The sequence below is a fragment of the Mus musculus genome, chromosome 12 (assembly GCF_000001635.26).
Source record: "Mus musculus strain C57BL/6J chromosome 12, GRCm38.p6 C57BL/6J".
Taxonomy (NCBI): domain Eukaryota; kingdom Metazoa; phylum Chordata; class Mammalia; order Rodentia; family Muridae; genus Mus; species Mus musculus.
The window spans coordinates 109,656,737-109,681,969 of NC_000078.6; the positions used below are offsets into that span (position 1 = coordinate 109,656,737).

Here is a 25,233-nt window from a genome sequence, read left to right on the forward strand (position 1 = left end):
AATTAACTGAATGCCAATATTTTTATATTCTGTTCTACTTTAAACTCTCAGAATGGATTTTCTGCAGCTGATTTTCTATATTCTGTTTTCTTCGGGTAAGCAGAGTGAGTATAATCTTGTTGTTTTGTTTGTTTGTCTGTTTATAGTATTGTTGAAAGTTTTCCTCTCTTCTGGAAGAAATAGCTTGCCCAGATCATAAATATAGCATCTGCGTGTCAAATTAATAATGTGTAAGGAAAGAAATATGCCACAGGGCTAATGACCTGTCGCTCCCCAAATTAAACTAAAAATCTTGTTTTATTTTTTTGTGATTCACAATTATTTCAGTATCACAATTGATCAGTTGCTCAATTCACATCAAGAAATAAATACAGAAGAGAAGGGCTGATGTATTTGTGATGATCACTGGTGCCAGATGAGTTATGCATCATGGTCACAGGTCTGCGAGTCCGAGGTCCACATTATAAAACACCTAAATATACTGATCACCTTAGTGACAGTTGATAGGTGTAGTCAACTTTTACAGTTTAATAAAATACTAAGAAATTGGAGAGAATTTTACAATCCTAATATACAGAAAGAGTATATACACTACATATACCAAACACAGTCGACCTATGGGAAGTAAGAATGCCCCATTTTATTAAAATTATAATCAGTAATCTTAGTGGAACTGTAAGCCATGACAATATATTTTATTTTAAAAAATGAACAGTTGTGTAACACATTTAGATCACAAACCACTCACCTTTGTTGACCTTGGATCCTTTATTTTTAAAATTTTACTTTTTTCACAAGGTATAGCCTGATCAAGGTTTCTTCTCCTTCATCTCCCCCCAAGTCCTCCTTCACACTCATCTAGCGTTTCCCCTTCTTGCTCTGTCTCTTTAGAAAACAAAGACTCAAACAATACCAAAACAGACAAACCAAAATAGAGCCAAATCAGCCAACAGAAAAAAAGAGAGGAAGATAAGCACCTGAAGCTCACTCATACACAGATACAAATGCAGACATAGACAACCCACAAAACGCAAAGCTAGAAAATTAAAATTATATATAATTAAAATTAATATTATATAAGTATAATATAATATAGTGCAAAAATTAAAAATATAAGTATATATGTATGTATGTATATGTGTATGTATGTCTGTATATATGTCATACCTGAATAAGATTAAAGAAAATGTCCATGACACTAAATCTTCCAAATTTACCACTGAGTTCTTAGTGAGTTGTCCTTTGTTGAACAATGAAATAAAAGATTGTGTGTATATTAGAGCCCCTTCACACCCTGTTTTCTTTTGTACCCTCAGAACAGATGCCTTCCTCACTGGTCACCAGGTTCAAGGTCCCTCATATGTGTCAGGTGCATAGTCACCAACGTAAGTCGAAGTTCTTGGTTTGAATTCTTTCTTCTGTTTTTATAAAGGCATTTCCTAGAATTTAAAGACCATTGGTCTAGGGAGAAGTATGCTGTGGCCATGAAATGCTTGGTTGACTAATTAATATTATTGAAATTAAGTTTAATTTAAGCAGACATAATAACCTTAGGCAAAGGAGCTAAAATATTTATGTAAATTATAATTAAAGATGTTTTTCATGATTAATAATAATCAGCTAATAAACAATAATAATGAAAGTTTATCGGAGAAACCAGAGGCGGAGGTTGGATCAGTGGTGACATCTTGTTGGAGGTGAGCAGTGGAGCAGGAGAACAGGTCCGGAAGTCTGAGTCCCATCCCTTACAGGCATCTCCTGTGCTTTCCTCCGAGGTGTGCTCAAACAAGCATGTTACCTTTCCGATTGTGAAAGTGTGAAAATTATGTAATGTGTACATTAGAACAAAGCCGGTCAGCAGTGTTGAGCATGAGACTCTTGCCAACTGAGACACAGTAATAATCCAGGAAACCATGTGCATTTAGAAATAAATAAGTACAAATTACAATAAAAGTTAAGCAAACAATAACAAGAGAAATGAATTTCTTAATGATACTACTAGCTAAGGACAATGCATTTACCAAAAATAATGGCAAGTCCTTGTCTTGTTCAGGGCTTAAGCATTTATTATTGCCTTGTCAAGTCAACAAACCTAAGAGAATTTTGCTCCTGCCCATGTGACTAATAAAATAGAAGGGGGAATGAGAGAATAATTGGCTATAATACAAGTCTCCTTCTTGGTACTGTCAGCATAGACGCTTTCGTTGTGATATTCACATTATGACTCCCCAGAACACAGAGACTCATGTTAGAATGCTCAAATCCCCTGACTTAATTTGGGAGGTTTTAAAAGCTTAAAGTATCACGCAGAATCTATTAAAACCAACTACACTGATTAGAAATAAGCATGGCCTTCCACCACTAAGCTCATTAAAGCTTGCACAATTGAGAACCACAAAGAAAAACAAAGAGATCTCATCTAAGTAGTAAAAGACACTGTGCATGACTTAAGCATCTTGTCCCTAACTCTTCTTGATTCGTTGTCACCTAAGTGTCATTAGGAAAATTTCAGATTTATTAACTAACAAATGTAGAAATCAATGGAACTAGACCTATCTTGGGTTATGGACAACCACTGTATTTACAGTTCTGTATATCTGAAGTCCACCCTGACCCTTAGACATGGTTCTCCACACAGATGTGAGAACAGTAGCACCATTATATCCTGTCTCGTAGTATTAATGGGCTCACAAGAATAAAATGCAGATAAGAAAGAATTCTTCTATTAAAAGAACAAAATAAGATTGAAGGTAATTCCTACTATATTTTGGAAGTGTCAGGTTTTTTTTCTTAGTATTTACAATATATTCCTCTTGTCTCATGACAAGGCTTATAGTCTTAATGATCAATGTTATTATTTTGAGTTATTAAAATATTCTGTCCTATTCTGTCTCTGAAGAGAAAGTAAATCTGAGTAAACAATTTGTAGGTAAATTGACTGGTGAACCGCATCTCAGTTTATTCTTGTCTGTTCTGTGCCTTCCAGAAAGGCCAACTTCACATCAATGGGTGGATCGTACCTCGGCCTAAGCTCCAGGATTGATTGTGCTGTTAGAGTCACAGCTACAACCGTGAGTAATAATTACAGTCTCACTTTCTGAATGTCATTTAAAAAGGATATTCCATACAGATATTTGATCTGCTTATAGTGTCCAGAAAAAAGCTTGTTGTCACCAACCTAGCTAGCACTACCTATAATTTGTACACACACACATACAAAAAAATGCCAGATGTCTTGGACACAAAAGTCAAAGTGAACTTGGGTCCCCTTGATAGTTCTGTGTTGCGTTGGTGACAGGATACAAGCATTGTGTTATTGATTTTGGTATTCATGGGCTTCGCTTCTATTGTTGCAATTTCATATATTAAAATTAGAAAAAGAATCAATGAACAAGTATACATTTCAACAGTTAAGCATTATTCAATTATGTAAATGTCACAAAGGAAAGCAACCTATCAAGCTAAATTAAAAATATTGAAACCAATTCAGGGTAACTTGGGGAAAAGGGCCGTTGATAGTTCAGTGGTAGAGCCCTTGTCTTGGATCCGTGAAGCGCTGGGTTCTATCCTCAGTATCACAAAATCAAAGAAATAAAAAGATAATATCTAGGAATGTTAGTTTTTTTGGACAGTGATTTAAAAAGGCAGTACATGGTGTACTAATTATGAATATGAATATATGAATGATTAATCAATCAATCATAACCATAATCAGCACACATACCGTATTTATTTTGGTTTGGAAACCTAATATACCTCTGAACAATAGAGAAAATTGAGGCATGTCCACTGAGAGCACTGTATCAGATTTTCAAACCTCCTTTTCACTTTGTTCCCTTACTTACCGATGTGCCAAAGATGGTGGTGGCTGCCTCTGTGTTTGTCTCATTGAGATTAGATTAGTAATGTCTCATTTGCCTGAATAGGCAATTTCTAAAAGTATCTATCCCCTCTTACCTTGGAACACTCAGTCCTAACTGAGATGTCTCCATCAAATCCCTTCCTTCAGGGCTCAGGGAACCCAGTGGAAGAGGAGGTGGAGTGTGAGAGCCAATTGGAATGGAAGACAGTGAGGAAACAAGGCCTTCGAGACACAAGAGGACTGCTGAGCTCACAAAGACTGAGGCAGCACCCTCAGGACCTGCACAGGTCTAAGCTTGATGCGATCTGAGTACTGAGAGGGCAACTGGACACAATTCTATATTGATAACCCAGAAGCTTTCTCCAGTTGATAAACTCTTTCAAAGGAAAAACTTGTTTTCTACCATGGAGTGACACTGGATATAGAAACTACCGTTAACAGCAGACTCCATGGCTCAGACTTCCAATACAATATGAACTCAGTTGCAATTTTTTGCAAGGTTTTTCGACTCATAGTTCTTTGTCTGGGTACTTTTTCACCCTACAGAGAATTTCTGTATATATTATCGTTTCTGATTCTAGTGTTTTGAATTTTCGCTGGGTCTAAATATCTCTGTCTCAGTGTCAGTATGTGTTTCTCATGATTTTTCTTTGCTTCTCTTTTTCCTATTCTTTGCTTGTATTCCCTGGTTTGTGTTTGAGTGTCTGGGAACTCTGAGGGTCTGGTTGGTGATATTGTTGTTCTTCCTATGGGGTTGAAAACCCCTTCAGCTCCTTCAGCCTTTCACTAAGTCCTCCATTATTATGATTCCTATGCTCAGTCCAGTGGTTGGATGTGAGCCCCCCCCCCCCTCTGCATTTGTCAGGCTCCGGCAGAGCCTCTAAGGAGATAGCTATATTAGGCTCTTGTCAGCTTTGTTTGTTTTTATTCTGTCTTCTCTATACTGTTTATTTTAGATAACTGTGTTTATTCTAATGTATGAATGAATAAATGGGTGTGTGTTTGGGTGGGTGGGGAATTGGGGAGGGTGGGGGTGGATGTGGGAGGGGAAACTGTAACACAAATACATTGTATAAAAGTACATTTTAATAAATGTATTTCTTCTATGACTAAAAAAAGTGTGAAGTACAATTATTGAAAGTGAGTAGAAGGATCAATGGAAAATATAAATGAACCCATGGGTGAGTGGGTACTTGCCTCGTTGTATCACCCTGAGATCTAACAGGGATGTCTGTGTGGGATGGGGATGGATTTGACTGACCCATGTTGTATGCATGTGTGAGTATTTAATAACATTTTCAAAGAGAGGTAGCACTAATGATCGTACTATCAAAATAAAACAAGGCAATAGTTTAGCTAAGAAAATTTCATGGTGCCCATGGTTGTTTCTAACTTCATGGGGAAAAAGCTTTTAGTCAGTGATACAGCACTTGGCTGTGTATCCAGAGGACCAGATTCCCCCCAGTACTGAAAAAGAAATTTGTCATTGGTCAAAGTATAGCTTCTTTTTAATGACCATATCAATATCAATAAAATATATTAAATAAAATTGAACAAAAGTAGCCATGGTGTATAATTCTATAATTGATATACAAATTTACATTGGTCAGTCCACACTTAAAACCTTATGGGTTATAAGTGAGATACCTATTTCTGTAACATATGAGGCCTAGATAGGAAAAGCTAGCCTAGGTTCATTCCTGTTTGAAGTGTAGTTTTCTGTAGACTTTGGATTATTCACAGGGAGCTAGTGAGTTAATTGATAAACAAGGCTGGAGAACAAGAAGTGAATTTACCAGAACTCTGGATCGATAGAGCTGCTGGTGTGAGTCACAGGTGGTCTGGAACACTGAAGCCCTCAGATAAAAACAATTACTCCTTTTGCCCACTCCAGAATGGATGTGATAGATAGATTTGGCATTTTGTAAGGATCTCGCCTCAGTTTGCTTTTCACAGGTTTTGATTATTTTTGCAGTCAGGAAATCAATAAGAGAATGTACAATCAAAACACGTTGTCGGACACATTAAAGAGGTATGTTTTTTTTATTGTGAGTCATTTTAAGATATAAAGAACCCCTTTACAATTATAAGTCAGTAAAGATACGGGAACATAATATCATCTAATGATAATAAAATGAGAAAGAACACTAATTCCTAACATTACTAATGCCAATAAATAGTGATAATTAGTTAAGGGATAAATGTTCAGAAATGTTTCTTGTGGTTACCAGTCATGACTGGTACGCTTTCATTTTGTTAGTGGAAGTTCAAGGCTGCCTTGTTATTCTTAATAGACTTTGAAATATATATTAAGCTTAATCAGATACATCCAAGTGACCCAATGATACCAGGGGCAATGATATAAATGTCTCAACTGTTTAAGTGTTTGCTCCAGTGTGTGGTAAGGTTGAGGCCATTACACTGGACCGTATGAGTTCCTCCCGATGTGCACAGTAAGATAGGACGGTGTCTGTGCCCATTCTTAATGTAGCAGTAAGAACAGTTCACATGAATGTGCACACAAACTAGACAAATTACAAAAGTGCCTATGGACAAATACACCATGTATATTGTTGTATTGTTATTAGAGATTTATCAACTAATTACTTACAAGCTAGATGAGAATAACTAGAAACGTACCCAACCCATTGCTGCTGATGTTGGCATATCAATCCCACAATGTTTACCCTGTATGAAGCTGTCAGGTCTGGTAAAGACATGATAAAATGCAACATTTCTGCTTGAAGGCTCTTACCTATGGCTGCTAGGAAAGCCATAGGACATTTTCCTTAAATTGTTTTTATGCAGCAATATTCCTGTAGTGTAATTAGATAAATGTGACTGCTACAGTAGATATAAAAATACAGATAAATGTGTCAAGTCTTTAACATATGGGGCAATATTTAGAAAATATGCACAAAAATACATTACTTCAAATAACTTCATGAATGAACAACGACTATGCCTTAATCTTTTTTTAACTATGTTTTGCTTTTGACATCCTAGGCTGAACATGTGACCTGGAGCTTTCTGTGTCCTGCAGGTTTCTGGCCCCCACCATTGCTCCTAACGGTATGACCATTTTGTCCCATGTAAAAGAGTTCTTGGTTTAAAAGTTTACTCATTGCTGCATTTAAAATGAGCCAACCATGGTCCCAGGGATAAATAGGGTTTGTAGGAAATTACTGTATTCACTGGTGGTGGTCACAATGAAGATAATTGATGGGAGGGAGTTTTTCCATTAGAGACTAATTCTAAAGACAAATGGCAGGGGTGTAAAGCTCTTGAGATTAATTCATTCACAATTAGTAAAGCAATGATCAAATCAATGAAAACGTTAGATGAGAATGAAGATAGGCACACACTCGGGCCAGCAATCATGTCTCAGTGGCACAGGGCACCTTCTTTATCCATACTGTGGCTCTGGAAGACTGAGGCTTAGACAGAACTCCCTCAATTCTTGTCCTGTTAATGATTCTGTGGGGGCAAGGTTAGGATTATACAATGGTCTTGTTTTTCTTACGTTTACTTATTTGTCTTGGAAGGGCTGTGGCAGTTTGCGTCCCAGCATATGCTTTGGGGTTCAGAGGACAGCCCCTCAGAGCCTTTTCTCTCCTTCTAGCATCTGGGTTCCAGAGATTGGACTGTCATCCAGGACCCTGTTATATAGACCAATAAACAGGAAGTAATGAAACTAAAGTATTGCCCTACCATGAATCTATGAAACGTTAATGTAAACTGAAAACTGCTGTGTGTTAAGAACAATAATGCTCAATGCTGGGAGCATGTGTCAGAACCACAAATGCAGACACACAGAGATGATCATGAAATTTTTAATTAATATCTGAATGAATTAATGATTGAAGTGTTGGAAAGAAGGCTGTTTTGGGGAGGGTCTTTCTCACTTTCTCTGTCTTTTCTTTGAGGATGGATGCTTCCTGGCTTTTCGGCTTCTGGAGCACCCTGCCATGCTGTTTGCTTCATTGGTTGGGGCCATAGAGACCAAGGTGAGTAAAAATTATTGTTTATATCCTTGCAAAATTTTCTAAAATCATTTATTAAATTATCATAAGTGTAACATAGCCTCCACAAGGCCAATTGGGAAAAAAGATGAATATGGAATTAGCCTGAAATATTACATTTATAAATTCATTGATGGTAATTGGATAACATGATATGAGTATCATAGATGATCCTAAAGGCATGAAGAATATTCATCACTCTTAGGTTTCATGAATCATTGTTTTTAAAATTAGATCCATTGAATGAATTACTTGTTTAATAAACACATGTAAATGAGTGTAAATGGTAGGGGTCCCAACCAGGACCAATGTGGGCAGTACAGGGCTAATGAGATATGAAGCATGTTATATGTCTGACATGCGGACACCCATTTATATACATTAAAGTGTATATTTTACCACAAAATATATATAATCCAAGTGTCTTCTTTCTTTAAGAAAGGCACAAGACCAGTTGAGCTCATTTTCCTTACAGACAATTCAGTTGTTCCCCACCTCACATGTTATGTGCATGACAGGGAAGTAAGAGGTAGTTTGATAGCTTAGTGAAGCCTTCCTATCATTTTGTATTAATTGTTTAGTATAGGTAGCATGATGCCTAGTCAAAGATTTATCTAAGACAACAAGTAAAGACATTGAGGTTTCTTGCTTCTAGGTTTGTAACCATTGTGGTGGTTGTATTGTTATTAATGAATTAGTAAACTGAATAGTGATCACGTGAAGGGAGAGGCATGACACAGACCCCTCCGACTCAGTAAAGATGAATAGTTCATGTGTGGGACTGTAACATGTGTACATGATCATGTAGACAGCCTTCAGGAAAATACAAGGACTTTATTCTCACTTTTTTGTTCATGAAAAAAAATTATTTTTAAAAGGAATAATATTTAAAATTAATCCTTTGAAAACATTGTACATGTATATAATATATCTAGTTCATATCTACCGCCAACACCTCTCTCTAGTTTTCCCTCTGCCCTTTCAACACAACTTCATGTCTTTTCTTTTAAAAAGGTGCCCTTTTTAAAAGTATAACTCATGTAATCTAATTAGTGTTGTGTGTCTATGCATGGGCTTGGAGGCATTCACTGGGGCATGGACTGCCTACCAGTGATTATATATTCCCCTCACCCCCCAGACTTCTTTAGCAGAAAGTAGCTGCTGTTGAGTAAATAAACCCAAGAATAAACAAGAAGATGTGAAGCATGGTACTATGTGTTGTATCAATGCATAGTAAGAAAAATAATACTGATTTGAATGGATGGCCAATAGATCTTTTGTTGTTCTTTAGCTGAGGACAATAATGAAAGTTACCAGTCTCAGTGAATGATTTGTGTCATATGCAGGGTTATTGATCATGTTGGAAGGAAAATGAGTATATTGCATGTTAATGGATACCTACATGTTTATGTTAGCAAATTCCTGAAAACAAAAACAAAAAAACCACAAAACCTGTTCTTTTCTTTTTCTTCTCTACTTTGCCCTCTTCACAATGGATGTACCTATTGCTGAGCCATCGGGTGAGACTAAGAGCATATGACAGACTCCCGTGAGTAACTAAGATCTTGTTTTGGTTTGGTTTGGTTTTATTCTCACACCTTCCTGATACTTTTCTTATGTATCAAATAGGAAGAGTTCTATTGCCAGAGAGCAATAGAAGAATTTGCGATGTTGTGATGCCTGATAAAGGGCAGAGCTGGCCCCACTCACGGAGTATAGAATACAAGGGATTTGCATGTCTTGGACTTGGGATTTATGAATCTTGTATTTATTTCAGTAGAATTGATGAGCAAATTTGTTCATTGACAGTGCAATAATAAATGGGGAAAGGGACTCTTAAATATGGATCAACAATGATTATTGGTACGTATTGTAACGAGTTCCATGTAGAAGAGAAACTTGGCAATTTTCTGTCTTTCAGGTAGACAAGTTATCCCCAGGTTGATTTCATCTTTCTGCTTTGTACTTCTTAGGGTGACCCTCATACTGCTGTGAAAACCTACAAGCTCCTACGTGTTTAAGAGTGGGACCGTTGCAAGGAACAGAGGCAATGCTGTGCTGTGTGGTTCTGTTGAAGACATCCAATGACTGCTGTTGGTAAGTACCAACTGCAATCAAAGAACACCAACCGTGGCCAACGACTATATAGATAAGAGACATTGTATTGATGAATTGATTGGGTTGATTAATTGGTTTCATAACAAAAATGACTGAGAACAATGGTGCATTCAATGACATAAGTGAGCCTGTAGGTGAATTTTATGGATAGCTATAGATCTATCCCTCCCTTGAGGCTTATGGCTTGTAGGCGATTGCTCGTAGGTTAATGCTATTAAAGAAGTGAAAAATGAATTAGTAAGCAACTGTAGACATCCCAATGTCTTGATCCAGTGATTACAATTGGTGGTATATCAGAGGTCAAACAGGATATCTGACTAGGTATGTTTGGATCTGTGGGGTTTTTAGAAACAAGAAGTGCTGTATATGTGCTGGGATCATTTGCAAATGATCTAGTATATAAAAATCTAATTCTTTTAGTTTTGGTTGAGTTCTTTGTTTTTCTCATTTATTGATACATGTTAATAGAATGTACAATCTAAACATAAATGGCCCAACGTCATGAATGGAATCAAATCTTATCTCAACTATTAAATCATTATATTTCCACAATGAGCCCCATAAAACCCCAAAACAAACCTTTTCTATTTCCTCTATAGGAAATGAACCTATTGACAGATACCAGGGAGCATTCAGTAGATTTGTTTGGGGCCTTGGTAGCTTGTTCCAGAGCGCTAATGTGTCATAAGCAAATCAATAAACACAAACACCGTGAATGAGGATGGATGAGCCAACTAAAGTGCAGCCTCGTTAAGAGCTTGTTTACTGGAGCTGTGATTGTTATTTTCTATCTCCACCACCGCTGTCTGTGGATAAAAATAGAAACCTGTGACCCACGTCACAGCCAGCTTATACACAGATGCTCGAGGGCTCTGTGTCTCTGTCCAAGGGACTTGGGACTTTATATGCTTTTGACCTTTAGTGAGTTAGAAAAAGGTACATAAATATCCACATTTAAAAAAAATAAAGGAAATTGTCCTAGCTATGTACCAAGTGTCAGTACATTTAACACCATGTATTACAAACTAATAATTGTGCAACAAGAGTCTGAGTTCAAAAGAAATCAAGGTTCGTCAGTCGTATATATAGCTGTACATTCCATGTTTCTGCATTCCAGATCTGTGGCCCAGATATTTAAAGTTTATAACAGACACATCCTAAGCACATTATGATGCATGGAGACAAGCAAGTTAAATAGTGATAGCCAATGGGATGCTTCTGTTCTGCTTCTTACATCTATTCAATAGTCCCTGGAGGTGATGTGATAGAAGAAATTGTCCCAGTCAGTTCCAAGGATGACACAAACCATTGCTTGGAGTGTTGAGTGTTTGTTGAAGGTGTCCACTAAGTTGTTAGTCATAGTCACTGGTGGAATCAGTAGTATGTCATGGCTAAATGTCCTTATCCTGGGTCAGTTATGAATTTCAAGCTGTTGGTTTTATTATATAAAGAGAAGACATTAAATAATTATTTGTAGGAGAAAAGTTTCACTTTTATAACATCTTGAAACTTTTTTCTTTCTATGCTGTGGACGATGATTCTATCTTGGATGAGATTGGGGAGCAGCCAACTCTCTTTCTCCATGTAAGTTTTCACATACACTCACCAACTGTCTCTATATAGAGCCAATGTCCAGAAACCAAGTCTGTCTAAACACCAGATCGCATTTGTGACTCATTAGCATTTCTCATCCCACCAACGCCTGCCTTTCCCACTCACTTTCCCCTTTATTTGCATGTCTTGAGTGCATGAGTGTTTGTGCTTGTGTGTAAAAATTTGACATGTCCTCTAAATATTCTATAATAGATAAATGTGTTTAATACATCAGATATTAGAGAAGATAAATACTTTTGTTGTGGAGCAAGAGTTCAGAGAGGTACCAACTGGTCAATGTCAGAGACCTGATGCTGCGTCCTGCTATCAATAGGGAGAACACACAGATTACATAGGGAAGGGCAAGGGACTCAACTGAGTTTATGGCCAAGGTTTCTATGACCTTCTGACGTGCCTAGCAAGCAGGGATTTGCATGTTTGTCTCTGTGGGGATGAATACACAGATTTTGATAATATCTGAGGCTCATCCTTTCAGTCTCTATTGCATCATAGGTTTGATTTTGTTATTAATAATTAGCATATGAAAGATGAACGAAATGAGACACTGTATAAAATGAAGGTCACCAGGTTTGGGAAAGCGTGGCAGTCCACAGTGAGGGGAGGGTTAGTATTAATGTGTTTTAGGCGCCGGACGCCCACTAGGCATGCAGTGGAGTGGGGGAGGCTGCCTTTTGGGGGTATGGGTAAGTGGTTTTAGAAATGACATGGAATAGTCAGGATTCTTACTTTGGGTCCAGGAAGATTTCAGGTAGTTGAATTCTCAGGAAAAAAAAACAACACAACAAACTAAAACAATCAAAAAAGAAACCCAAATAACCATATCCCAAAGTAATAAATAATAAAATGACTAGCAAAGTTACATTTGAAAGGCACGTGTTAATGGAATGACTCTCAATAGTGTGTGGGTTTTTGTTTGTTTGTTTGTTTGTTTGTTTCCTTGTTTGTTTTGATTGTTGTTCCTTTCAGAGAGGTTCTCACTTTGTAGGTCTTATAGGCCTGGCACTAACTCAGTATGCAGATGCATCTGGTCTTGACCTCATAGAGATCTACCTACCTCTGCCTCCTGGGTGCTGTACACTTGGTGTCTCTCAATATTTTATTAGCATCATTTTACATGTGCTTCAGAATAAATGCACCTACTAAAGTAGGGCCCTGAAATCAACGTGCTGCAAAGACAGAGATGGAAATCAGTGATAAATAAGGCAATTTTTTCCCAATATTTAGTGGCAGGTCTTTATTATTGTTTACCAGTTGGGAAAGTAACAGATAAATGTAGAAGAGGGAGAGGAAGGAATGAAATCCTGACCCAGAATGATGACAGTGCCTGAGTATCTGTACCATGAGTAATGAATAATTCATGTCAGAAAAATCTGGTTTAGTTCAGACAGAGATTGTTGTATTAGCTTTGCTGGGACTAATCCTGTGGAGACGTCAGCTATCCCAAATGTCGTGTGCTTTGGGGTTTGGTGCTTCATGAATTTTGATTGTTATTATAAGAAAAATCAGTGACCAAATTTACACTTTGATTACATAAAAAAAACAGGATGAAGGAATAGTAAGAAATATTATTAATATAACTTGCAAATACTGAAGTCCCTGTATCAGTGGTTCTGGGGAGCTTTCTTATTTCCCAGAGATGCAAAGACAGGTGGGCATCCTAGCCAGTCCTGTTGTTCTGAGTCAGTCATTTGGACCCTGGTGGTAGTGGTGGTTGTTGTCGCAATACTGAGGCTTTACACATTAATTCTTTTCTTCCTATGGGTTGGTATTAAATCCCAGATTGTTCTTTTGCTTAGGAGAAAATTAACGAGTTATAAAATGTTAATAAATGTGTGCATTGGAGGATCGAGACAGGAAAATCCCCTAGTGCTTTGCTTCATCACCTCAGTGCCTTGGTTTCAGAGCTTTGTGGCTTCTTCCTTGGCACAGGCTCAGTGGACGCCATATTCTTAGCACAAGTGTAGAGGTCGGGTAGCCAACACTCTCTGTGTAGTTTGTTTGGTTTGTCTCCTGGTTTTCACTATAGGTTTGCACAGTCTCACACAGAGCTGAGAACTACATTTTGCCATGATACCAATGTGAACTGAAGACTTCTTGTCTTGTCTTGGGTGACCAAGTGTCTATCAGGTTGCTAATTATGGCCAACTGAATACCAATGGTACAAATAGGCCTTGCATGAACATTGTCATTCATAATATAAATATGGAAACCATCATAAATTAATGCAATGGTAGGTCAATGTTAGAAAGAGGGTCCATTAACAGATTAGCAATAATAGCTATAATAATAATAATAGCCCCTACTTTGGGAATGAAATGGGTCATAAGGCTTATAATTTTAATTATTATTCAATATGAAAAGTAGAAATGTTATAGAAAAGAGGCCACAATCCTGAACCAATGGTGATGAATGTTGCCATATGAGGCATAGACAATGCACTCTGGGCCCAGTTTTCTGTAATTCATTCCATGAGATGGAAAGTATTTGTTTTTAGTTTACATGTTCATTTATTTCCATCCTGTTAGTTTGAAAGCATTGATCCCTGCATAGAAATAACTTTTGTACTTTAAAGTCTTCTTTGACTAGAGATGAGGTAGACAGTATAATTAATAGCTAATAGACAATGTCTGGGTCAAGGAAAAAAAAAAGCAACAAAGGGCCTCCAAATAATGACTTCTTTCATGGCCATCCGAAGGAAGGAGGAGAAGCAAAACTAAAATAGGTTAGGCCATGTTTTAATGAGCTGCTCTGCTTTGGTGTCCTGGGCTCGGATGCCCTGAGCCAGGGGACGAATCTTTCCAGGAGCTTGAGTTCCATGGTTACGTGCATCTTCAGAAGCACGAAATGCTTCATCATAATAACCACTGTGATGGTTTCGGCTTTCGAAAAGCATTAAAGTTACTGAAATGTGCCTACGGTAAACATTAGACTTAAATTATATATTGCACTGAGCCCTTTGTATGAACCCCTGAGCTTGATTTATACAATACATCTGGACTCTCTGGAAGCAATTAATTATATAGGAACATCCTAGAGATTGTTCAAGAGTCTACTTTTCATTACATTTATATATGTTTTTTTATAAGATATGAAATAATCAAGAAACTAATGTGCAGTATAGAAAAAAAGGCCATTCTACTTGTCACCTTACGAAGTATACCACATTCAAGCACCTAACTGTGACTCAGTACCCATGGATCCAACTTTACCACCCGTGCCTCCCTCTTTCCCACCTCACCTGTCCCTGGGAACCACCAGTCAACTCTCATCTTGCCTGGGATTAGTTTCAATGCGGATGCACTCATGCACCTTCTATGCACCTTCTGTGCCTGAATTATTCCTCTGAATTCTATTTATTCTGTCTACAGTGTCTTTTTAAAAAAAAATAGTTTATGTCTAAATAAGATCTGAGGAGGGCTTAGTGCTTTAGTAGTGTGACCATGCTCAAGTGGTTAGATTCACATTCACACACATTTGGGTAACTAATTTTAGACTGCAAATGTTATATTAAAAAAAAAGAAGGAGCCATAAAGTTGAGAGAGACACAAGGTTCATCCCAGAGTAAGTAGGGTGTTGCTTATGAACAAAATATATTGTGTAAATGTACGAAATTCCCTTAGAATATATCTAAAATTTTAAATCCATAATAATATAGAAAAAATACTTATCAGAAAAAGAAGCAATAATTTGATTTAGAATGCAAAGTGGCCTCTGTGTCTCTTTGGAAGCCAGGGAGGTTGGACGTGTCCAGCATCATCCTGAGCTTATGAATCATGTTTACTGATATATTTTAATTAATAGCTTAGAGAAAAAATAGAAATGCTGTAATTAAACAGGCAAACATGAACCAGTGATGGTGGCTGATGTCAATTTGAATAAAATATGCCCGGACTCTGGAATCAAGTGCAAAAGAAATACAGGCCATCCCCTCATGAGACAATGTACTCACGAAAGAGTTGGCAACATCCAAGGATCTTGGTCCTGGCTTTTGGTCAAAGTTAGATGAATGAGCATATCAGTCATTCGATTAATGAAATATTGTCTAACTACAACAATAAATGGACAGGCACATTATGATGTGTGAGGAAACCAGTGTGGTCCAGGTCTGACCGACTGACTCTGTGACTCCCCATTTTGTGTTTAAACATGATATAGACACCATATGGTAAAGACCAGTGCTCTAAGAATATGGAAAATTTTAAATTCTCTTTTCTGTTCGTTAATGTGGTTCTCAACCTGTGGGTTGCATCCCCTTTGAGGAGGGGTCAAATGACCTTCATACAGGGGCTGCATATCAGATTCTTTTTTGTTTGTTTGTTTTGTTTTGTTTTGTTTTTTTGAGACAGGGTTTCTCTGTGTAGCCCTGGCTGTCCTGATACTCACTCTGTAGACTAGGCTGGCCTTGAACTCAGAAATCTGCCTGCCACTGCCTCCCGAGTGCTAAGATTAAAGGCGTGTGCCACCACCACCCAGCATATATCAGATGCTTTTAATTACCATTCATAACAGTTATGAAATAGGAACAAAGTAATTTTATGGTTGGGTGTGTCACGAGAAGGTGTGGAACTGAATTAAAGTGTCACAGCATTAGGAAAATTGAAGACCACTGCTCTAAGCTAAAGACGAAGTTAAAGTCCAATGTTTTCTCTAAACACTTTTTTAAATCATGTGTTCTTTCTCCTATTGTTCCCCATGGTCCTGTGCGAGCGAGCTGATGGAATCTTAATGGCAGATTTCCCTCTGGTCTCTCTCTGTCGGGATCCCGGAGGATGATGTAAGTAATATTTCTAATTCCTTCTTTGGTTTGGGTGGTTTATTTAGGGAGAATGCACTGTATTTTTACAGTTTTAGGATGCAGACAAACTGAAGCCATTTTTACATTTCAGATGAAACTGAATACGTAATACTGATCACTATTATGCATAAAGAGCTAAAGACATATTTTGACCCAGACATTATTCTGGATTATAACCAGCCATGACCTTGTTGGTTTTTGTTTTCTTTTTTTTTTTTTCAATCATGGGCTTTTAGAAACATTATTAGTTACTGAATAGATTGGCTAACACAGAGGATAAAAATAAGTGACGGGGTATTGGGTCTCCCTGAGAGACAAATGTCAGGGCTGAATGCCATGTGAGGTCCAACAGGATGGGTATGCTAGTGAGCAAGGATTAGAGGAGGTGAGTGTAGTTTTTCAGCCTCTGCTCTCATCTCTACTCTTCAGAATGGAGGTTTTAGAGAGAATGGAATCTTCTCTGGTCCTCTCCTTGGTGTTCACATCCCTCTTCTTCATTGTGAACAATAGTTAAGTTTTTGGGTTTTTTTTTTTTTTTTTGGTTTGTTTGTTTGTTTTTCTGTATTTTCCCACAGGTTGATAGAAACATTTAGTCATTATTCCATACATGAAGAAATGAGCACTGTCACCAAAAGATGTAGTGGTTGACAGGTTTAATCTTTTGGGGACCTTCATGCATATCATTTTTCTATTATGTAGTTTATATAATTTTCTCTCTTAATGAAACAATTCACAAAGCCAGAATGTATTGTGAATGGAGATACATGCAGCACCTGATGCCCCCGGATTGCTGTGGCATGTGAGGCATGTATGTTGAATATCATATGTCTAGAACTCTGATCTAAAACGAATGGGCAGGTCCTTATTTAAATTTGGGTCCTGTGTTCAAGTATCCATTTCAAGGATCTCATTTAATATCTTTGTTTTCCTTTCTGTAAATATTATTGTAAAAGAATAAAGGCAGTTTGAATAAACGTATGCATAGAGATGACAAAGGTAAAAAATTTGCTCATTATCAAAATACACAACTAGGATATAAGTATTAGGATTTCTAATGAAGTCTCTCTATACAGACCAGGCTGCCCTCAAACTCTCAGCCCTGCTGTGTAGTTCAGTCAAATGCTAGACTTTTATTCATTAGTCACCAAACCTTTTACAAGAGAAATTGTTCTGCACTAAAGATGATGCAGACAAGTCATTGTCAATCATTAAACTGTATCAATTATAAATGTAAAGCTCATTAAGAAGAGGATGGCTAGATAGGCTTGCAGTGATTCTGCAGAAGGTGACGGTAATGTCATAGTAATATGAGTGGATGCAGACACCCTCGCCACCTCCCTCTTTGTCCTCCTCAGATGGAGGTGTTAAGCTGAGCTGGGAACTCCTTGTCTTGCTGTGTGTTTGCACTGTGAATAGCAATCAACAATTTTATTTTCCTGGTTTAATTGATTAAAGGTGACCATAGTGTTAATTATGTTTTTAAAGTTGTATACAGTGGAGTGGGGCTGGGGAGGTGAAGCAATGTGATTCGACCTGAAAGAACTATCTTTTCTTCCCCTTACTCTGCCTGATACCAACCAGAAATGATCTTGAACAAAGTGATGCCTGCAGGAGTCTAGTTACATACTTACTGTATATAAGTTTCCAGTCAAGATAACCATGCCTGTTCCCTCATCAATTCCTCATTATCCTGAAACTCCATTATCCTCTTCCCTAGCCCGTTAAGATATTAAGAAACTATCATCTAGAGTTGCTCCACAATACATACATAAGGTCAACGAACTGTAACTAAGCAACTTTTCTTCATTTTTCTCTTCTCTCTCTACCATCTGGTAACTATCACTCCACAGTCAACTCCCAGGAAATGAACCCTTTCGTGTCCCACATGAGTGAGACCATATTGTGTTTGTCTTTTTGTGCTTAGCCTATTTCCTTTGATATGATCATCTCCAGTGCCAGCAGATCACTAAAAATTATAGAATACCATTCTCCTTTATGCCTGAAAGAACCTAGCGTGTTTCTTACATCTAAAGCAGTGCTTTCCAGCCTTCCTGATGCTGCGCTTCTTTTAGTTCCTTGTGTTGTGAACTCCCAGACAGAAAATTATTTTCATTGCTACTTCACAACCATAAGTTTGCTACTGTGATGAATCATAATGTAAATATGTCCACTTTCTGATAGTGTAGGATGACCCCTGTGATGGAGTCATTTGACCCCTAAAGGGGTCACAACAAACAGTTTGAAAGCCACTGAACTGAATTAGACTAAAACCCAAAACCCAAAACAGTAGATAAGGTTCAGTAGATATAAGCATGCATATCGCTAAAAAGAAGCACTCAAATAACCAAGAAGTCTGTGCTCGAATGCTCAGAGTCATCAATTGCAGAAACATGCAAACCCATATCCCAGCAAGGTAACTCCTCCCTCATTCCAGTTAGGAAGACTGTTATCAAGAAAGGCTAGTTTTATCACTGACTGGCTATAGGGTAGGTATCAGATTTCCTTTGTACATTGTGTATGGGGATATAAATTAATCTAATATTATAGAAAACAGCAAAAAAAAAAAAAGCCCCCAACACGCTGAATTGTCTGATAACCCAAGCAATCCTCTAGTAGGTCTGCATATAAAGAAAATGGTGATGCCCCTGTCTCTCTCTCTCTCTCTCTCTCTCTCTCTCTCACACACACACACACACACACACACACACACACACACACACACACACACACACACACACCCCTGGCCTTCCATATTCTCTGCAGTGATCAATAATACAAGGTTAGAAAGACTTGAGTAGCCCTCAACTGATGAGTGGAAAAGAGAATGTGGTAGACACCTACCTGCCTGGGACACTGCTCATCCATATAAAAGCCTAATGAGAGATCGATTCCAGTTGTTGAGATTCCTGATGGATCACTGCCACACTGAGGCCAATTAACAAAAGAAAAGGTCTCAAGAGGAGTAAGATTCTACAGACAGATGTTAACCTGCCAAGCTTCGTGTTCTTAACGAGTTTCGTGAGCTGAACTAGTTCATTCTAATTTGTAACTTAGAATAAAGTAAATCCAAATTAGAAAGCAAGCGGCTAAAACATGGACTAGTGATAATGGCAGTTGAGAGTGAGTCTCATATGTTGCTGGAAACATATCTGAACTCTAATAGCCAACATAATGCACAATAGTTCATTTTCTTGGTAAAAGACATCCTTGAGACCTGCTCAACATGTGGGTCAACATGTGGGTCACGGACCTTCGACCCTTTCACAGGGTCACATATCATGTTTACACTATGATTCATAACAGTAGCAAAATTACAGTTACGAAGTTGCAACAATAGTATTATGGTTGGGGGTCACCTCAACATGAGGAAGTGTATTAAAGTGTTCCAGCTTTAGTAAAGTTGAGAACCATGGTGCTAGACACATTTAGTAATATTCAAGAACCATGAGGCTGGTATCTGTGTTGATATAGTTAATTCCGTCATTAGAATTAAGCAGTTCAACTATAATTCAACCAATAACTGATGTGTTAATCACATACAACATGCAGTGTGTCAGCGGTGCTTTGATATGTTATGTAAATGGTAAGGCACAGGGAGTAGTGGTCAGAACTCACACATTCACCCTTTGCTACTGTAGACAGCAGGTGTTTGAGCCTTGCCTATCAGCTGGGTGTGACGATATGTTAAATTGGTTTCTAATTTAAATCATTTCAACATCTTTTGGTAAGATTAGAGCTTCAGCTGTTAAATTAATGAGTGAATAAGTTAATTCAGAAAGCAAAGCTAAAAGCCAAAGACCTGTGGAAAGACTCTTCCTTCCCATTTTTCATCTTCTTTATGTTCACCTGCTCTCTTCTGTTCTCTTTCCAATGCTCTCCCACTCGAGCTGGGGCTGGATTTTCCATGGTCGGGGCTCCGCGGTGCATCTCTCCCAGGAACCTGTGTAAGTAATAGGCATAGATCTTGTTTCCTTGGACAATTTTGCTCTGTTTTCAAAATAGGCAGTGATAGAAGTTCTAGTGTACTCATCTTGGGACTGTGATGAATATTTTAACTGAGTAACTGGTGTAGTGAAACAATAAGCTCAGTCAATTAAAGGATGGGGGTGTTGTATCCCAAATAGTATATTCTTGTTACATCTGTCTATGTATCTTTATCTATCTATCTATCTATCTATCTATCTATCTATCTATCTATCTATCTATCTAGACTATCTATTATTATAGATACTATATATATTACAATACAAGTAATTTAAATATAATATAATATAATTTAAATATATATGAATACACACAGACAGACACACAGACACACAGACACACAGAGTCACACGTGTGACCTTGTCTACTTTAATGTCAATTTGTCAGAAGCACATTACTAATTGTTCCATGTATATGGTACTGAGGAAAGTCATTGAGAAATTGATTTTCTAGCAGAAAAAAAAACAAAAAAATGAAGACATGTGTTAGAGGTACTTATGGGTGTGTATCACAGCTGTACACATGATGGCATTATTTGAATCCAGACTTTTTAGAAAATATTTTAGAGGACTAATATTGTAGTTCACATGGACTTGTCCTATCTTATTTAGAGTAGTGATGAGCACACGCATAAGTCAGTAGTCCTCATTTGATTAGATGTATTCAGCAAATAAACTACTCTATAGTAATCCAGGTACTTCTTACATGGTGGCCAAAAATGTGAAGAAAATCATTCATCAAAACAAACGAGTAATCTACAACGATGTGGTTATTACTATAGTGCATATGCCTCTGCTTAACTTGTATTGTACGATTTATAAATTGCCAGTTAAATAATAATTAATGCAAGACTCAAGAAGTCATATGTTCCTCTAGTATAAACCAATGAGATCGATAGAAATAAGTCAAGTGGACTCTCCCTGTCTGCATGCACGTGCCAGATGACAGGCGCAGCTGTCTGAAACCTGGCCATCCAACACAGAAGATAAGTGGATAATCCTAGTTAGGAAAGCATGTGTCATGTTTCAGCCTCTGCTGCTTTGTCACACTCCCCAGAACAGGCATTCCTAGGCTCAAGCCATCTTCCATGGTCACCAGCCCACTTACGAGCTGACTAAATGTGTCATGGTAGACCTTAGCGAGAAGAATGACTGATAGTGGTCATGTGAATTAGATGCTTCGTATTATTTAGCAGAGAGGAGCAAGGGGCAGATCGATGGCTGTGCAGGGAAGACCTGGATACTTAGAATCAGAGGTTGGAAAGAAGAGCAGGGTTCCCTTAAGCTGGCCTGTTACTTCCACAGCTATCTCCCTCAACACAGAGAAATAAGCATCATAAAATGAATGTGAAATGTGATTGTATTAGGCCAAATGTGACCAATGAAACAAATTAAATTATCACGAATTAGACCGTTGAATTGGCCATGCCTGTAAAAGCAAGATTCATCTCTGAAGGAGACTTGGCATATGAGCTTTTTCTTTGTTTGAGAGGAGCTTCTGGCTTATTTCAGTCCTTGGGAAAGATAATAGAGATTTCTGTGGTTATCAGTGAAGAAGTGATTCCATGATCAGCCAATAGAAACGTGAATGCAGGAAAGCAGAGCCATACCAGATCAATGGGGGAGACGGTGGCTGTAAGAGAGGACACAAGTCCCTTTCTCAGAGGGCCATCCTGCACCAGAATTGTACTCCATCATAATTATTTCATATTTTAATTCTCTGAATATCAATAAAACAATAAAGGAGTATCTAAATGAGGGATGGATCCTCCCAGGGAAACAAGGTCCACATGAGTCTTGGTTAGGTTGAAGTAGTTCATGTTGTAAGTCATGATTGTCAAAGCAAATCCTTATAATATTGAAGACATGGAATCTATGATTCATCAAATATATATCATCAAATATATATGGAAATTGGAGGGTAATTAACATACATTTTAACATTGGTGATCTCTGAGTTCACCATATGAATAATTAAAGACTGGATGTGGCTGACACAGAAAAGAACGAGATGAAGCAATTATATTATATCATTTAAGTACTGATTTGTGAATATGAGATAAACAGATATTGGAGGTCAAGGACATTGAGTACTTTACTGACAAGTTATAGATACAGCCCAACACATACAGGCTATAGTTTGTGAATCTTTGGTTCATGGACATGTGTTTACATAAAGTTATCACAGGAAATTGAGTTGTTTGAATTGAAGTTAGGTGGCTAAAATGAGGTTCCAAAGGTAAATAAGAATGGTAGCAAATGCTAGAGAAGTCACTTGATAGTAATACTCCTCAAAATAAAGTTAGTGCAGAACGTCTGGCTGGAATGGGGTATCCTAGATGACTTGATAATCTCCTTGTATTGGAGGGAACGTAACCCCACGCCCTTAGAGAGAAAGCCAGGTTTTCCTTTCAAATGTAGGAATCGTGGGACAATCTTGAGAGCAAGTCTTTAGATTTTTACTTCTTTCTCTGCCTTCTACCATCCATGGAGAAGACCCAAGTGATCTCAAAGGTTTGCAGTGACGGACAGTTCCTGGGATGCCATAGCAACAATTCAGAGCTCATGGTGACTTGACATCTTCGGCTTTGATCCTTCGGTTGGAACCTGCTGATAGGTACAGAGAATCTATTCTAAACACCAAAATCTGGGTGCTTAGGCAGAGTATGTCGAAAAAGAAATAATCTAGTTAGCTCAAGGACTAGGCAGTGAGGTGCCCCAGCACAGGATAGTCTCCTACCATGTAGTCTTCCGAGTGTACCCAGTAGCCAAGGACTGAGCCATTCCTGAAGCCTCAAGAGAGGAGCCTAGCTCAGGACCGATGATGAGATCTGATGGTGTCTGAGTGTTTCTCGATGACATGAACAGATATCTGAGGTCAGGCAAAGAACATCTACAACTGGGCTGCCTTTTGGTGTTTGCCCATGGCCTAAGACACACAACATACTTTTCAACACTGCTCTGACTGCAACTTATTTCCATTAGGCCAGGAAACGTGGCTGGCAGATAGGCAAACTTGGAGCAGAAGGGGTGCCCCCATGCCTGTGCCTACAGGCAGAGCAGCACAGCTTAAATACTCCATGGGGTATGTGGAGCGATGGCCGATAATTTTCTGGCTCCATGAATGATGACTTAGTATAGACAGAGGCCAGCTTATTTTTCTTGGGAAATGGCAAGAAATTACTCTCTCTTGGGAAGAGAAAATACAATTATAGCCTAGGCAAAACTTATGAGCCTAGGTTCTGTAACTGTGGAGGGCACGGAATGGTATCCCACAGAGTCTCAAAGATATCTCTCCTTTCTCTCCCCTGTTCTCTTCAGAAAAGCTGACTTAACTGATGGCACAAGTGTACTCTGAACCAGAACCCACTTCGGTCTTCACCGTGACAGCCTGAGCCCTGCTGACTGAGAGGCGGCATTTTGATCTTCCTCACTTAAGGTATGAGCTTGTAGGTATGTGTAGTGGTGAGAGTGTTTCTGCCTTAGTGCAGTAGCAGAAGACTCTTAGGCCATTAGTACAATAGTTGGTTGTAATTTTTGGCTTCTAGTGGCTGCTCTTCAGGGGCTGCCACACAGAATGTTCTAATACCCTGTGATCAGAGCTCTGCCCTCAGCACCCACTAAGCAATTAAGGTGTGCAGTTGGCTAGGGAGAGAGGGGGCCCCATCCAGGACCAATGATGAGATCTGGTGGCGTTTGAGTGATACTCCATGAACGCCAAGTATCCAGAAATCTGAGGTCAATCCCGATGCCTTGCTAAGAGCTAAGCTCTGGATGGAGGCCCATAGGTCTACGCCCGTCCCTTGTGGACCTGTGCTTCGAGGCAAGGGCTTGAGTGCTCTTTGATCATGTTCCTCAGAATCAAGGCTGGGGCAGCTTGAGGTCTGTCCATGGAACTGGGTCAGAGGGGCCCTGAAAATCTACTTGGATGAGCTGGAATTCCACAACCACTCCCTTAGAGATAAAGCTGACAAGACAGTGCCCTTGAAATGTAGGAATCCTGGGTCAAACTTGGGAGCATGTCTCAATAGTTCTATTTTTTCTCTACCTTCCAACATCCAGAGAGCTGACCCAAGTGATATGAGAAGTTTGCTGTGATGGACAGTTTCTGGGTGCTTTGCCAACAATCCAGAGTACATGGTGACATGTCAACTCCAGCTGTGATCCTCCTGTGTGGCACTGACTTACAGGTATGGAGGGTCTCTTCATAAAATGGGTGTCAGGCAGACTATGGAGAGAAAGTGTTAATTTCATGCTAGCTTGCGGACCAGGCAGTGTCAAGCCCCCCCACAGCACAGGATAGCCTCCTACAGTGTGGTCTCTTGAGTGTACCACAGTAGCCAAGGAATGAGCCATTCCTGAAGCCTCAAGAGAGAGGAGCCCAACCCAGGACCTATGATGAGATCTGGTGGCATCTGACTGTATCTCGATGACAGCCATGAGAACAGATGTCTGAGGTCAGGCACAGAGCAACTTCAGCTGTGTGCCTTGTGGTGCTAACTAATAGCCTGAGATCGAGGAAAGCGGGATCATTTGTGTCACCTTTGCTCCTTAAACTGATCAGTTTCCATTAGGCAAGGACTTCCAGAGAAGCAACGTCGGGTTATAGTTGGTAGGACCATGACCTAGGGCTTGGTGGGGAGCAGCATGGCTTGGGAGATCTAAGAGGCATGTTGATAGATTGGGGAGATGATAGGCTGACCCCATGGAGGACTCCTTAGCCTCTTCTTGGTCCAATCCTTTTTTCTGGCCCCTGGTGAGAAATTAGTCTCTCCTGGGAAAAAAGTTTCAGTGCAAAGTAGGCCCAGCTCATGACCATTGGCTCCGTAAATGGGGAGG

The 25,233-nt window shown here is 38.7% G+C and overlaps 1 long non-coding RNA gene, 4 other non-coding genes and 1 pseudogene across 5 annotated transcripts in view; all 6 read left to right on the forward strand.

Annotated features, from left to right (window-relative positions):
* The window catches only part of Rian (RNA imprinted and accumulated in nucleus), a 57,772-nt gene extending 52,792 nt beyond the window's left edge, over positions 1-4,980 (forward strand). The window contains exons 18-21 of the long non-coding RNA NR_028261.1: positions 52-104; positions 1,317-1,385; positions 2,987-3,071; positions 4,010-4,980. This is a non-coding gene — a long non-coding RNA (RNA imprinted and accumulated in nucleus). The remainder of the gene's footprint in view (positions 1-51; positions 105-1,316; positions 1,386-2,986; positions 3,072-4,009) is intronic.
* On the forward strand, positions 389-460 carry LOC115488050. Its single transcript, XR_003950316.1, has one exon. It is a non-coding gene; the product is annotated as a small nucleolar RNA SNORD113/SNORD114 family (small nucleolar RNA).
* Positions 4,981-17,176: 12,196 nt separating the features above from the next.
* Positions 17,177-17,258, forward strand: LOC115488054 (annotated as a pseudogene).
* A 5,950-nt stretch (positions 17,259-23,208) lies between these two features.
* On the forward strand, positions 23,209-23,277 carry AF357428. The gene has a single exon (XR_003950322.1). It is a non-coding gene; the product is annotated as a small nucleolar RNA SNORD113/SNORD114 family (small nucleolar RNA).
* Positions 23,278-24,063: 786 nt separating this feature from the next.
* Positions 24,064-24,138, forward strand: Gm23736. The gene has a single exon (XR_003950314.1). It is a non-coding gene; the product is annotated as a small nucleolar RNA SNORD113/SNORD114 family (small nucleolar RNA).
* A 644-nt stretch (positions 24,139-24,782) lies between these two features.
* AF357341 lies at positions 24,783-24,857 on the forward strand. The gene has a single exon (XR_003950320.1). It is a non-coding gene; the product is annotated as a small nucleolar RNA SNORD113/SNORD114 family (small nucleolar RNA).
* The last annotated feature ends 376 nt before the right edge of the window (positions 24,858-25,233 follow it).